This window comes from Trichechus manatus, unplaced genomic scaffold (genome assembly GCF_000243295.1).
Source record: "Trichechus manatus latirostris isolate Lorelei unplaced genomic scaffold, TriManLat1.0 scaffold00010, whole genome shotgun sequence".
In the NCBI taxonomy this organism is placed as follows: Eukaryota; Metazoa; Chordata; class Mammalia; order Sirenia; family Trichechidae; genus Trichechus; species Trichechus manatus.
In genome coordinates, this window is record NW_004443946.1 from 20740689 (window position 1) to 20757194 (window position 16506).

The following is a 16506-nucleotide window of genomic DNA, read 5'->3' on the forward strand; positions in this document are numbered from 1 at the left end:
AACATTCAGAGAAGAGCTTACACCAGTACTACTCAAACTATTTCAGAACATAGAAAAGGAAGTGACACTTCCAAATTCTTTCTATAAAGCCAGCATAACCCTGATATAAAAACCAGGCAAAGACACCACAAAAAAAGAAAATTCCAGACCAATATCTCTTATGAATACACATGCAAAAATTCTCAACAAAATTCTAGCCAATAGAATTCAGCATCATATCAAAAAATATACACCACGACAAAGTAGAATTCATACCAGCTATGCAAAGATGATTCAGCATTAGAAAATCAATCAATGTAATCCACCACATAAATAAAGTAAAAGAAAAGACTCGCATGATCATCCCCATCGATGCAGAAAGGCATTCGACAAAGTCCAACACCCATTCCTGATAAAAATTCTCAATAAAATAGATATAGAAGGGAAATTCCTCAACATACTAAAGGGCATCTATACAAAAAAAACAGCCAACATCATTTTTAATGGAGAGAAGCTGAAAACATTCCCTTTGAGAACAGGAACAAGACAAGGATGTCATTTATCACCACTCCTGTTTAACATTGTGCTGGAAGTCCTAGCTAGAGTGATAAGGCAAGAAAAAGAAATAAAGTGCATCCAATTGGTAATGAAGAAGAAAAACTGTCCCTATTTGCAGATGATATGATACTATATATAGAAAACCCAAAAGACTTCATGAGAAAACTACTGGAATCAATAGAAAAATTCAGCAGAGTAGCATACAAAAATCAGTTGGATTCCTATACACCAAGAAAGAGAATGATGAAAGGAAATCAAGAAAACAATATCATGTATAATAGCCCCTAAAAAAATAAAATACTTAGGAATACATCCAACCAGGGATGTAAAAGACCTATAACAAGAAAACTACAAAACACTACTGCTAGAAACTGAAAGAGATCTCATGGATACGTAGACTTAACATTGTGAAAATGACAATTCTACCGCAAGCAATCTACAAATACAATGCAGTCTTGATCCACATACCAATAACATTCTTTAAAGAGATGGAAAAAGCAACCATTAACTTTATATGGAAAGTGAAGAGGCCTTGGATAAGTAAAGCATTATTGAAGAAGAAGAATAAAGTAGGAGGACTCACACTACCTGACCTCAGAACCTACTATAAATCTATGGTAGTCAAAACAGTCTGGTACTGGTACAACCACAGGTACACTGACCAATGGAAAAGAATTGAGAACCCAGATGTAAATCCATCCAACTATGGTCGCCTGACCTTCGACAAGGGCCCAAATCCATCAAATGGGGAAAAGACAGTCTTCTTAACAAATGGTGCTGGCAAAATTGGATGTCCATCTGCAAAAAAATGAAGCAGGACCCCTACCTCACACCACACACAAGAACTAATTCAAAATGGATCAAAGACCTAAATATAAAACCAAAGACTATAAAGATCATAGAAGAAAAAATAGGATCAATGCTGGAGACCCTAATATAGAGACCCTAATACACGGCATTAACAGGATACAAACTGTAACAACATACAAACTCCAGAAGATAAGCTAGATAACTGGAATCCTCTAAAAATTAAACACTTGTGCTCATCAAAAGATTTCACCAAAAGAGTAAAAAGAGAACCTACAGACTGGGGGAAAAATTTTTGCTATTACAAATCCGACAAAGGTCTAATCTCTAAAATCTACAGGAAAATCCAACACCTCTACAACAACAAGACAAATAATCCAATTTAAAAACGGGCAAAGGAAATGAACAGATACTTCACCAAAGAAGACATTCAAGTGGCTAACAGACACATGAGGAAATGCTTGCCATCACCAGCCATTATAGAATTGCAAATCAAAACCACAATGAGATAACATCTCACCCCAGCATTACTGGCACGAATCACAAAAACAGAAAATAACAAATGTTGGAGAGGCTACAGGGAGATTGGAACTCTTATGCACTGCTGGTGGGAATGCAAAATGATACAACCATTTTGGAAAATGATATGGTGCTTCCTTAGAAAGCTAGAAATAGAAATACCATATCCAGCAATCTCACTCCTAGGAATATATCCTAGAGAAATAAGGCCATCACACGAACAGACATATGTACACCCGTGTTCATTGCAGCATTGTTCGCAATAGCAAAAATATGGAAACAACCTAGACGCCCATCAACAGATGAATGGATTAACAAACTATGGTACGTACACACAATGGAGTACTATGCAATGATAAAAGACAATGATGAATCTGGAGGGTGTTATGCTGAGTGAAATAAGTCAATCACAAAAGGACAAATATTGTATGAGACCACTATGGTAAAACTCATGAAAAGGTTTACACCCAAAAAGAAACTATCTTTGATGGTTACAAGGGAGGGGAGGGGTAGGGGTGGAAAAACACTAAATAGACAATAGATAAGTGGTAACTTTTGTGGAGGGTAAGATATTACACAATACTGGGGAAGCCAGCACAACTTGTTCAGGGTAAGGTCATAGAAGCTCCATGGACAAATCGAAACTCCTTTAGGGACCAAATTACTGGGCTGAGGGCTTTGGGGACCATGATTTCAGGAAACATCTAGCTCAATTGGCATAACATAGTTTATAAAGAAAATGTTCTACATTCTACTTTGATGAGTAGCATCTGGGGTCTTAAAAGCCTGTGAGCAGCCATCTCAGATACTCCTCTGGTCTCACCCCTTCAGGAACAAGGGAAAATGAAGAAAACTAAAGACACAAGGGAAAGATTAGTCCAAAGGACTAATAGAGCACAACTACCACGGCCTCCACCAGACTGAGTCTAGTACAACTAGATGGTGCCCGGCTACCACCACTGACTGCTCTGACAGGGATCACAGTAGAGGGTCTAGTACAGAGCTAAAAGAGAAAAATGTAGAACAAAATTCTAACTCAAAAAAGACCAGACTTACTGGCCTGACAGAGACCGGAAAAACCCTGAGAGTATGGCCCCCGGACACGCTTTTAGCTTAGTAATGAAGTCACTCCAGAGGTTCGCCTTTTAGCCAAAGATTAGACAGACCCATTGGACAAAACAAGATTAAATGGGCACACCAGCCCAGGGGCAAGACTAGAAGGCAAGAGGGGACAGGAAAGCTGGTACTAGGGAACCCAAGGTCAAGAAGGGAGAGTACTGACATGTCATGGAGTTGTTAACCAATTCCATAAAACAATATATGTACTAACTGTTGAATGAGGAGCTAGTTTGTTCTGTAAACCTTCATCTAAAGTACAATAATAAATAAATAAATAAAATAAGATAAAACTACCCACAAAGGAAAGCCCAAACCCAGATGACTTGACCACTGAGTTCTGCGAAACACTTAAAGAAGAATTAATGCCAATTCTTCACAAAATTTTCCTAAAAATAGAAGAGGAGGGAACACTTTCCAACTCATTTCATGAGGCTAGTATTTTCCTGATACCAAAATAAAAAAAAGACATCACAAGAAAAGAAAGCTACAGACCAATATTTCTTGTGAATATGAACACAAAAATCCTCAACAAAATACTAGCAAACTGAATCCAACAACATATAAAAAGATTTACATACAGTGACCAAGTGGGATTTCTCACAGGAATGCAAGGTTTGGTTTAACATCTGAAAATCAATTAATGTTAATACATCATATCAATAGAATAAAACCCAAAAGTCACATAATCATTTCAATAGATGCAGAGAAAGCATTTGACAAAACCCAACACACTTTCATGATAAAAACGCTCACCGAACTAGGAACAGAAAGGAGCTTCCTTAACTTGATAAAGAACATCTACAGAAGAACCTATAATATGCAGATGACGCAACCTTGCAGTTGTTGGTGGCAGAGCAGGTGGTGGTGGCAGTACTGGTTGTTATAGCAGTAGAGGTGACAATGGCTGTAGAGGTGGGAGTGAAGGTAGTGGTGGCAGTAGAGGTAGTAGTGGGTGTATAGCTGGCAGTGGGAGTAGAGGTCAGCCCACTGGAAGAGATCCATATTTGTGCCCATTCCAAAGAAAGGTGACCCAACAGAATGGGAAATTATCAATATCATTAATGTCACATGCAAGTAAAACTTTGCTGAAGATCATTCAAAAGCAATCACAGCAGCACATCAACAGGGAACTGCTAGAAATTCAAGAAAAAGACATGGAATGAGGGATATCATTGCTGATGTCAGATGGATCTTGACTGAAAGCAGAAAATAACAGAAAGATGTTTACCTGTGTTTTATTGACTATGCAAAGACATACGACTGTGTGGATCATAACAAACTATGGATAACATTGTGAGGAATGAGAATTTTAGAACACTTAATTGTTCTCATGTGGAACCTGTACATAGACCAAGAGGCAGTCATTTGAAGAGAACAAGGGGATACTGCATGGTTTAAAATCAGGAAGGGTGTGCGTCGGGGTTGTATCCTTTCACCATACTTCTTCAGTCTGTATACTGAGCAAATAATCCCAGAAACTGGACTATATGAAGAAGAATGTGGCATCAGGATTGGAGGAAGACTCATTAACAACCTGCGATATGTAGATGACACAACCTTGCCTGCTGAAAGTGAAGAGGACTTGAAGCAGTTACTGATGAAGGTCAAAGACTACAGCCTTCAGTATGGATTACACCTCAACATAAGGAAAACAAAAATCCTCACAACTGGACCGACCAATCAGCGACATCATAATTAATGGAGAAAATATTGACGTTATCACTAATTTCATTTTACTTGGATGCATAGTCAACACCCCTGGAAGAAGCAGTCAAGAAATCAAATGACACATTACTTTGGACAAATCTGCTGCAAAAGATCTCTTTAAGGTGTTAAAAAGCAAAGATGTCACCTTGAGGACTGAAGTGTACCTGATCCAAGCCATGGTATTTACAGTTGCCTCACGTGCATGCTAAAGCTGGACAATGAATAAGGAAGACCGAAGAATTTATGCATTTGAATTATAGTATTGGAGAATATTGAATATAAAGTAAGTCCCTGGGTTACGAATGTCCAATTTATGAACAACTAGTACTTGCCCTTTAATATTATGTAAATTTGCCCTCACTTTGAAATGATTGAATCAACCCCTACTTGCAACAAATTCTGCATCACAATCACCTTCACTTGTTGCACGTGCAGCTTTTAAATCATTGAAAAGACTTCGAGGCTTTTCTTGCGCTAAAGTAAGGCTAAATAAGAACCATATGCACCTGTTCCGTCTTACCTATATATTCTTAAAGACATACTTAGGAACAGATCTCATTTGTAACCCGGGGACTGCCTGTTCCATGGACTGCCAGGAGAATGAACAAATCTATCTTGGAAGAAGTACAGCCAGAATGTTCCTTAGAAGTGAGGATGGCGAGACTTTGTCTCACGTGCTTTAGACAGGTTATCAGGAGGGACCAATCGCTGGAGAAGGACATCATACTTGGTAAAGTAGAGGGTCAGTAAAAAAGAAGACCCTCAACAAGCTGGATTGACAGTAGCTGCAACAATGGGCTCAAACATAGCAATGATTGTGAGGATGGCGCAGGGCTGGGTAGTGTTTCCTTCTGTTATACTTACGATCGCTATGAGTCGGAACTGACTCAATGGCACCTAACAACAGTGGTGGTTATACAATTGTATACATTTGTCAAAACTAATCAAACCATAGACTTAAAATTGATGAAGTCTACTGTATGTAAACTACACTTCAATAAAGCTAGTATCTAATATAGAGAGAATTAATGACCTCATATTCTCTGACTATATAAACGTGTACTAACGTATTATGCAGTCACGAAAATTCTCTCTGATTCTAGTGTAATTTGGAAAGATTTACTAACCTTTCAAACCCATATGTAAAGTTCACTGGAAAAAAAAAAAACACAATATGGTTTTTAAAAAGTGTGAACAAATATTAAACTTATACGCAGTTAATTATATGCATGCTGAAGTATTTGGAGAGAACTATTCTGATGTTTGCAATTTAGATTGAAATGTAAAAAATGTTTTAAAAGATGGATCAATGGATGGATAGATAGGTGATAAAAACAAGTATAAAAAAAAAAACAAACCTGTTGACATCGAGTCAATTCCAACTCATAGCAAAGGGACTGAGTAAAACTGCCTCCACAGGGTTTCCAAGGAGTGGCTGGGGGATTCAAACTACTGACCTTTTGATTAGTAGCCAAGCTCTTAACCACTGTGCCGCCAGGGCTCCATGGTGTGATGTTAATGGTAGAATCTAATTAATAGTATATGAGTATTCACTGTAAAATTCTTTTAATTTTGCTGAATGTTTGAAAATTTTCATAATAAAATGTTGGTGGGGATACACTCAAAATGCAACTCTGACCCTAAACTATCACTATCACTTAATTTACTAAATTAATATCCTATTGATCTGGAGAAATTAATATGTTTTGTTTAAGGAACTAGCAATACTTTTATATGCTTTAAGAACCTGATGTGTTATAGGTAAACATTTGAAACCAATCACCAGAGAGATGTTATAAAAAGCTTAGTTAGACTCTATGGGTGAATCAGATATTCTAGCCTCAGAGCCAAACTTTCTGGAAGAATCTTCTCAAGGTCTAGAATTATATTTTATAGAGATTCAGATCAGCTTAATTTCTATCCCTCAATTTCTGTAGGATAAGTTGTGAAGTAGAGCATGTATGGAATAAAATGAATAAATTTGATGCCTGCTCAAATACAATTCATTTTCCACCCTGCCATTTCCCAGCACTATATTACTTTTAGGAGCCTCAGTAGCGCAGTGGTTGAGCACTCAGCTGCTAGCTGAAGGGTCGGCGGTTTGAACCCACCAGCCGCTTTGTGGGATAAAGATGTGGCAGTCTGCTTCCATAAAGATTTACAGACTTAGGTGCCCGGCTACCACTAATGACTGCCCTGACAGGGAACACAACAGAGAGTCCCTGCCAGAGCAGGAGAAAAGTGGGGTGCAGAACTCAGATTCTAGTAAAAAGACCAGACTTAATGTTTTGATTGAGACTGGAGGGACCCCGGAAGATATGGCCCCCGGATTCTCTGTTAGCCCAAAACTAAAACCATTCCCAAGGCCAACTCTTCAAAGATTAGACTGGACTATGGGACATAAAATGATAGTCATGAAGGGTGTGCCTCTTAGCTCAAGCAGATACGTGGGACTAAATGGGCAGCTCCTGTCCAGAGGCGAGATGAGAAGACAGAAAGGGTTAGGAGCTGGTTGAATGGACACAGGAAATCCGGGGTGGAAAGGAGGAGTGTGCTGTCACAGTACAGGGAGAGCAACTAGGGTCACATAACAATGTATGTATAAATTTTTGTATGAGAGACTAACTTGAATTGTAAACTTTCACTTAAAGCACGACAATTAAAAAAAAAAAAAAGAATAGCACAACAACAACAAAAAGATTTACAGCCTTGGAAACCATGTGGGGCAGTTCTGCTCTGTCCCACAGGGTCACTATGGTTTGGAATTGAGTTGACAGCAATGGGTTTTAGTTTTGGATATTACCTCTGTGGATTTTACTTCCTATTAGGAGAAGGCAGGTTGGACACCGTTAAACTCATTCTCTCCTCTCCTCTCATTGTCTTGCAACGCTGAGGCTTCAGTGTTCCATGGAGAGTGGTTTTCCTGAGTGATGAAGCAGATTCTAATCAGTAGAAGATCCAGATATGGACCGGGAGCTGGACCTCTGCCACTTTTCCCTCCAGCTTTCTCAACACAATGAGTAGGGAATTCCTTTGAGGATCACTGGGTATACTTCAAGCCCCCCTGATCCTGTGGCCTCATTCCAGCCCCAGAGATCTTCCTGTCTGGAGCATTTCCGTCCACTCTCTTCCTTGACTTGGAGAGTTCAGCTCAACCTGGGGAAGAGACAGAAGACTTGAGGTTATCAAAAGCCTGTTGAATTATCTGATGCAAGAGTGACTGGCTTGTTTGCCTCCCTGGATTTCTTCCTGGACTTCAAAACAGCTGAGAAAACAACCTTTTTCTAAGTCTTGGACAAGGAGGAAAAACCCTGGCATGAAGGTTTCTGTCGCAGACACTTGGCACAGCTAGAGGAAAGGTTTGTTTAGCTTAGCAATGGGTTTTATTAGCCCTGAAATCTAGTTGACATGGGATAATAGGGTCCCTGTTGAAGGACATTTCAGAGTCAGTGGGTTTCCTTGCTAGCTTCTCAGCAGGAACCTTGCATGCAGATGAAAGTATCAGACACATTCAACGAGCATATCACTGCTGAATTCATCTACAACCACATAATTTTGTGTATCCTGGGGGAGACTGAACAGAATTTAAAAGCTAGCAGGAAAGGAAATTGTAGATGAATGCAAAGTCATGTATTTCTGAGTTATCTACTCCAATTGCTTCTTATTCCAGTATTCTTGGCTGAACAGATTATGTTGTCTTTAGGGCCCTATGTCTTATAACAAAGGGCAGGGATGGAAAAAACTCAGACCTACCACCTGCCTCTGAGTCCCTGGTGGTGCAAATGGTTAAGTGCTCATCTATTAACTGAAATGTTGGCAGTTTGAACTCACCCAGAGGCGCTTCAGAAGAAAGGTCTGGTGATCTGCTTCCGAAAGTTTAAAACAGAAAACCAAACCCATTGCCGTCAAGTCGATTCCAACTCATAGCAACCTTATAGGACAGAGTAGAACTGCCCCATAGGGTTTCCAAGGCTGTAATCTTTATGGAAGCAGACTGCCACATCTTTCTCCTGTGGAGCCGCTGGTGGGTTCGAACTGACAACTTTTTGGTTAGCAGCTATAAGCACTTAACCATTGCACCACCAGCCTTGGAAAACCTATGGAGAACGGTTCTACTCTGCAACATGTGAGGTCACCATTAATTGGGATCAACTTGACAGCAACTGGTTTGATTTTCTGATTTACCACCTGCCCCTTCAACAAGAAATCCTTCTACTTACACTTTCTCTCTGCTAGCTCAGTTTAATCTGCCCCTTGCCCCAAACCAACTTGAGATTTGGGGTGGTGGGTGGGAAGGGGAAGAAAATAAAAGAGAAGAAGGACTTACTACCAGTGTTAAAGGAAGCCTGCCTAGCACAGGGATTGGAAAGGAGAAAGTGGAAGAATCAGTGCCAGCTTGCCCTTAGCACATGGCTGCCTATTCATGTCTGCTTTCCTGGGCCACAAAAGCTAAACTCACTTTTTCCTAAGTCAGAGCTCTCTTGCAAGAACTCATACAACCTGCCAGGACCAGAATGCTATTAAAAGCAGTCTCGAGAATGGTCTGTACATAGGTTCCTGACATCTTTGTGCTGCCTGCCCCACACTGGCCTTCCTGGCCACCCATGGAGGAGAAGGGCTGGGCTGGGTTGCCCCAGATGAGGGTCACACCTATACTTTAAAAGGAGGACACAAGCACTATCCCTAGAAGGTGTCACCATCCTGGAGGAGGACCAGGGTTCCTATGCCCAGCCCGTTATGTTCTATGAGTCCTTTTCCACTCTGAGCCTCCTGGAAGTGGGATAAGGCCAGGAGAAACATGTGATGCTATAGCAAATGAAAACCAAACAAAGCCTTGACTTTGGGCCTGCCCAAACTGAGAATCTTGGCAGTGATTGACTAGGCAGTATGCTCTTTTCTCTGGCATCTTCTGCTTCCCCCAACTTAGAGTGGGGGTGGGTGGGTACCAGGTGAGTCTTCAAAGTGGGTATAGTCAGTAAAGCTTCTGTGTGTCATCAATTTGTGCATTCATTCACTCATTCATTCAGTTTCATAATTGAGCCTTTACTATATATACAGCACCATGTTGGAGGTTGGTGGGACAAGAAGCAGCAGCAACAATAATGATGGTCTCTGCCTTCAAGTAAATGAAATTCATATCAGATCAACTTAAAACAGAAGAAAGTAGAAAGTGCTACTACAGTAGTACAGATGAAGTGTGATGGGATTAGAAAGAGACTAGCTCAGGCTGGAGAAATCACCATAGACTTTCTGGAGATGGTACCAATTTTTTTTTTTTTTTTTTTTGGTAGCAAAAAAAGCTTATATTTAGAATTAGCCAGCTGGATTCAGTTTAGATGATCCTAATTTTGTTGGCAACATCCAAAGCACCATAATCAGGAGCCAGTCAAACTTATGCTGTCTTCTCTCTGTCAGGCCTGTTCAAGGTGTTGACCTTGGCCAGGTCAATGTCATAGAGCTTCTTCACAGCCTGTTTGGTCTAGTGCTTGTTGGCCTTGACATCCATAATGAGCACAAGTGTGTTGTTATCTTCGATCTTCTTCATGGCTGACTCAGTGGTGGGGGAACTTGGTAATGGCGTAGTGGTCAAGCTTGTTTTCCTGGGGGCACTCTTGTGAGGATATTTCAGCTGCCTTTGGAACCTCAGTGTCTTGGGCTGCTGGAGGTGGGTGAAGTGCGAATCTTCTTTTTTTAATTTTTTTGTGGCTGTGGACTTCTTTCAGCACTGCCTTCTTGGCCTTCAATGCCTTTTCATTGGCTTCAGTTTTGGGAGGGGCAGGGGCTTCCTCCTTTGCTTTCGGTGCCATCTTTGTAAAAAGCGAGGTGGTACCATTTGTATGGGGTTTGAAGGATAACTAGAATTTAGGCATTCAGAGATGAAAGGCAGAAGGAAGACTGCCGATGTGGAAGCTTGTGAACAGCTGAGGCCACCCGCATGGGTGTCCAGTCCAATTCTTTTCCTTGTCTTGATTCACGCAGTATCCATGCTACAGGAAAAAATGCCCATATTGGCTTTTATGCATTCTGCCTCACCTGATATTTTACCCCAGGGAAGTAGATTGATCTGTATGTGCCAAATTGGAGCTGCCATCACAGTGGTTAAAAGTATGAACTATAGAACCAGATGACCTGGGTTAGAATCCTAGCATTAACACTTAAAAGCTACCTACCTCAAAGGGTTGTTGTGAGGATGAATGTAGGTTGGTGGTGGTGGTGGTTTTCATCATTATTGTTACTATGGGAACCTTGGAAGGCCGCCCTACTCACCTTCCCTGATCCAGCAAGACTTTCCACCAGTTTAGATCCATTACTCTCCTTTGAAGTCTTATATTAAAATGCACACACACCTGAAAAGGTTAACACTGAAAAGTTTAAATCAGCTGTCATTTTAGGACAAGAGAGAATTAACCAAAAACCAAACACTTGGTCGTCAAGTCGAATCTGACTCATAGTGACCCTACAGGGCAGAGTAGAACTGCCCCATAGATTCTAAGGCTGTAATCTTTACAGAAGCCACATCTTTCTCCCATGGAGCTGCTGATAGTTTCAAACCACCAACCTTTCAGTTAGCAGCAAAGTGCTTAACCACTGTACCACCAGGGCTGACAGTTATTTGCTGAGAACATAATAGGTACCTGAGGGAAGAGACATAAAAGAAGGAGGAGAGGATCCGCAAGGGGAAGCCAGTGAACTTCAAATGCAAACTTCTGCTTCCAAATTTATCTGGAGTACTGAGACCTCTATGTTTTCACTTGTAAATTGGAAGAAACCTCCACACATACAGCACAGGAATTGTCTTAGGCTGGATTCTCCAGAGGAGCAACACCAGTGAAGCATATATATACAGAGAGAAAGAGAGAGAGAGATTTATCTCAAGGAAATGGCTCACATGGTTGTAAAGGCTGGCAAGTCCCAAGTCCATGGGTCAGTTGTCAGGCTGGAGGCTTCTCCTGACTCAAGCAGCTGCAGAGACTGACAAACCCAGGATTGGCAGGTCAGATGACTGGCCACTGGCTCATAGGCTGCGGAGGCTAACAAGTCCCAACATAGCAGTTAAGCTGCTAGCTCAAGTGCCAAGAACTGGAGATCAGGTGGTAACGAGCTGGATATAGGATCCAGAGCAAGAGCTTTGCTAGAATATCCATTTATATACTGGAGGCCACAACCCCAAGGAAACTCTCTTACAACTGATTGGTTGCTCATAGAAGATCTCATCATGGAGTTGATTACATCATTACACAACTGCCAAATTACATCATAACTGCCAAATCACTGAGAGCCATGGCCCAGCCAAGGTGACACACAACCTTAACCATCACAGGGATAAAGTCAGGAACAGTGAGGAAAACACCTGTCAGTCACAATTTTTTAGGAGCCCACAGTGTGTAAAGCATTGGACTGGGCCCTATAAAAAGAAAAAGAGTAGATACCAAAAAAAAAAAAAAAATCTCTGATCTTAGTAATCCTATTGAGAATTCAGAACATACATGTAAAACATAAATCGAGGTAGAAACATATGGCAGTCTTTTAATAAGTGCAAATTCACACAGTGCAAACTGAATCCGCCTCGGCCATAGTAGGTACTAATAGTGGGTTGAATTGTGTTCCTCCCAAAATTTATGTCCACCTAGAACCTCAGAATGTGACCTTATTTGGAAATAAAGTCTTTACAGATGTAATTAAGGATCAAGATAAGATCATATTGCATTCAGATGAACCCTAAAACAAATGAGAGTGTCCTTGTAAGAGCCAGAAAAGAACACACAGATACACAAAGAAAAAGTCCATCTGACGATGGAGGCAGAGATTGGAGGGCCACCATGATCCAATCCTGCCAACACCTTGATCTCGGGCTTCTGCTCTACAGATCTGTGAAAGACTACATTTCTGTTGCTTTTATCCAGATGGTTTGTGGTCATTTGTTATAGCAGCCCTAGGAAACTAACACCAAACCCATTGCTGTCTAGTCAATTCCAACTCATAGTGACCCTACAGGACAAAGTAGAACTCCCCCATAGGGTTTCCAAGGAGCAGCTGGTGAATTCGAACTGCTGGCCTTTTGGTTAGTAGCTGAACGCTTAACCACTACGCCACCAGAGCTTGGAAACTAACACAGTACTCGATAAATGTTTGTTGATAGATGGATTGAATGAATGAATGAGTAAGTGCCCAAGAATATGAGGCTCATAGTAGAGTGTCAAAGTCAAAAAAGCATGAAAGCCCTAAGACATCTCTGTGTTATCTGTCTTCTGCCACAAGAATGTAAGTTCCATGAGAGCAGTGCCCTGTCTGTCTTGTCTGCTGCTAGGTCCCCACACCTAAAATAGTATCTGGCACAAAGTAAAATGCTCAGTAAATATTTGTGGACTGAATAAGAACATGGATGGTTTGGTGGATGATACAAATATTGGGAATTATTTCCAGATGGTAATGGGATTTGGAGCCCAGCACCTAGTACTTAACCCAAAACCCAACCCCGCTGCCGTTGATTCCAACTCATGGTAACCCTGTGTGTTATAGAGTAGAACTGCTCCATAGGGTTTTCTTGGCTGTAGTCTTTATGGAAGCAGATTGCCAGTCCTTTCTTCTGTGGAGCCACTGGGTGGATTGAAACTGCTAACCTTTCAGTTAGTAGTCAAGTGAGTGCAAACCATATTCGCCACTCAGGAACGTCTAACACATAGTAGATACACTTTAAATGTTCCTTGAAAAAATTTAAAAATAGCAGTGACCACTTTCCTTGCAAGAATAGGTGGATTGAGGAGAAAGTATGTTCATATAGTTGAGCTGATCTGATTTGGAAGAAACATTGAAGAAAAAACAATCTGGCTATTTGCAGGAGGTGGAATTAACAGCTCACAATACCACACACCTACCATGTGGAACTCCAGGCTTTGTAACCTGTGTGTGTCTGTACTTCATCTTGCCCAGTTCTGTATTTCTGTGAACCCCGAGGGTTCCATAGCCAACTTTGCACTGGGACCCTGGAGTTTTATCAGGCAGCTAGGCCCTCCCTGTGGTGCGTTATGTATTGAAGTAAATAGGAGGACACTTGACAAACAGCCCAAGTAAGACCATGATTAGAACACTCCAAGTTTATGGTGTGGCAGAACAACTGAAACAGAACAGCCAAAATTATCTGCTAGGGGTTTGTTTACTTTAAAATAGGATAGTTTACAGCTTGAAAAGCAGAAAGGCCAAGGACACGGAGTATTGATTCAGATCCAAGAAAGGAAAAAAATCTATGTGTATTCACAAATGTACGCAGCAAGCATCACTTTTTTCTGAAATGTCTTGGGCTGGAAAGCTAATTTGCACTTCTCTCTAGAATGTAACATTACAGAGTCTGCAGATCAGAAAATTCAAATTGAAAGCAATATGAGCCTTCACCCAGTCCTCTTACTGTCATGTTTGCATTGAAGTATTTGTGGTCATGGGTTGTTTTGGGCATCTAATCGCCTTGATGGTTCTCCTTTGATTGTTCTGCTGTTGTCAATTTCCTTCTAGAATTTGGACCCCAATCCAAGCACATTTCACCAGGCATAGTTTGCCAAGTGAGGAGGACAACAGGAACTTCACCTCCCTTGTTCCAGATACTGTGTCTCCATTGATGTTACCTGAGGCCACACTAGATTTTTGAAATCACATCTCATAGCCAACTCATATTGAACTGTAGTTAACGCCCCCAATCTGTTTTCTAAGTGCTAAATCTTATCTCCCTCATCCTGTAGCCAATAGTTGGTCCTTGTTCTCAAGGACAAGACCTTACATTTATTTCAGTAAAATTACATCCTAAAAGATTTGTAGGATTTGTCCTAACGAAATTAAGGTTTGTTTTTATAGCATGATTGTCTAATCTAATATATTGACTCTTTCTCTACATGTTTATCTTTTGTTACCTTATTCAGCATCCCATCAATGGGATGAGTTACCTTCTGATCTATCAATCTGGAAGTTCTATCCAAATAAAGGAAGTGGGTTTCATCTGACATAACTGATCACTTCCTCTTTTTCTTATTGCACATAAATCATCCTTTTGATAATCCATCTTAAAACTCTCTCTCAGAAGGACAGTACATTAATCAGTGACTTGGTCCACAAATCTAAATGTCATCTTCTCAGTAAGGTCTTCTGTTACTACGCTATTTAAAATTGACCACTTCCCTCAATACAATACACTCCTTATGCTCTGTGCTTTTTTTCCTCCATAGCACATGTAATCATCTGACATACTGTATGTTTTACTTATTTATTTTGTTATCTTTTTGCCTCCTTTATAATGTAAGCTTTGTTAGAACAGCATTTTTTGTCAGTTCTATTCCCCACTGTTATCTCATACTTATTGTATGGATATGTGTATGGATTAGTGTCCTCATCCTGGTCAGAAAGTATGTTGAATGTGACAGGGCCAAGCCTAGAAGCCAGTACATTCTACTAGAGATTGCTAACCCCTCAACAGATTGCTACTGACTCTTTGGTCACTTACCGTTCCACTTAATGGTATTAGCATCCAACCGAACTTGTTTTCCCTTTATTCAGAAAGCTACTGAGATAGTTTGTCAATATTTTTGCTGAAATCAGATATTTCGTGTTGGTGGTAACCCTCTGATCTATCAATCTGGAAGTTCTATCCAAAAAAAAAGAAGTGGGGATCATCTGACGTAACTGATCACTTCCTCTTTTTCTTACTACACACAAATCATCCTTCTGATAACCCATTTTAAAACTCTTCCCCAGAAAGACAGTACATTAATCAGTACTGTCCAGGTCCCTTGACTGTCTGGGAGGGAGGGCCCTCCAGGTATGAGATCCTCCTGGACTGGACTCAAGGCATGTTCACAGAGTGAAGGGGTGGAGCCAGTTAGAAGGCTACTGCAATAATTCAGGGATAAGATGACATCTGAACTTAAGCCTTCCAACTCTGCAATGTTCCACCTCCATCATCTGACTGCTTTCCCTCTCAAGGGGAATGTTCAGATGCCATTTGTTATAGCATTAGAATATCATATCCTTTTTTCTGGGCCTCAGATTCTGAAGTCTATAAAGTAAAAATGGTAATATGATTTTCAAAAATATAGTATAATACTTTATCGAATACTATTTGTTTATACTCTTTTGGTTTCGTGTCCAATTGCTACATGCAGACAATAAAGTGCTGAGGCTTTGGGTATGTTTCATGTATTTTTATTGTTATTTGACCTAAGTATTTATACTTCTCTCATCTATTTCTTTTTCCCATTCTTTCTGATACAGCTATGGTTTTGGCCCTTGTTATCTGATATCTGAATTAGCACAATAGCCTCCTGTCTTAGTCATCTAGTGCTGCTATAACAGAAATACCACAAGTGGATGGTTTTAACAAAGAGAAGTTTATTTCCTTACAGTAAAGTAGGCTGAAAGTCCAGATTCAGGGTGTCAGCTCCAGGGGAAGGCTTTCTCTCTCTGTCGGCCTTCTCATCAATGTTCCCCCAGACTAGGAGCTTCTCCAGGCAGGGACCCCAGGTCCAAAGGACACGCTCTGCTCCTGGCACTGCTTTCTTGGTGGTATGAGGTCCCCCTGTCTCTCTGCTCGCTTCTCTCGTTTGTATCTCAAGAGATTGCCTCAGGACACAATCCAATCTTGTAGACTGAGTCCTGCTTTAGTAACACAACTGCCACCTATCCTCCCTCATTAACATCATAGAGGCAGGATTTACAACTTATAGGAAAATCACACAATACCAGGAATCATGGCCCACCCAAATTGATACACACATTTTTGGGGGGACATAATTCAATCCATGACACCTCCTAACTAGCTCCAGGCCTCCAATCTCT

At 40.7% G+C, this 16506-nt stretch overlaps 1 protein-coding gene and 1 pseudogene across 2 annotated transcripts in view; one reads left to right on the top strand and one right to left on the bottom strand.

The window, feature by feature from the left end:
• Positions 1 to 16506, top strand: part of RAD51B (RAD51 paralog B) — a 692596-nt gene that overhangs the window by 662411 nt on the left and 13679 nt on the right. The gene's annotated exons all lie outside the window — the stretch shown is intronic.
• On the bottom strand, positions 10022 to 10736 carry LOC101359168 (60S ribosomal protein L23a pseudogene; annotated as a pseudogene).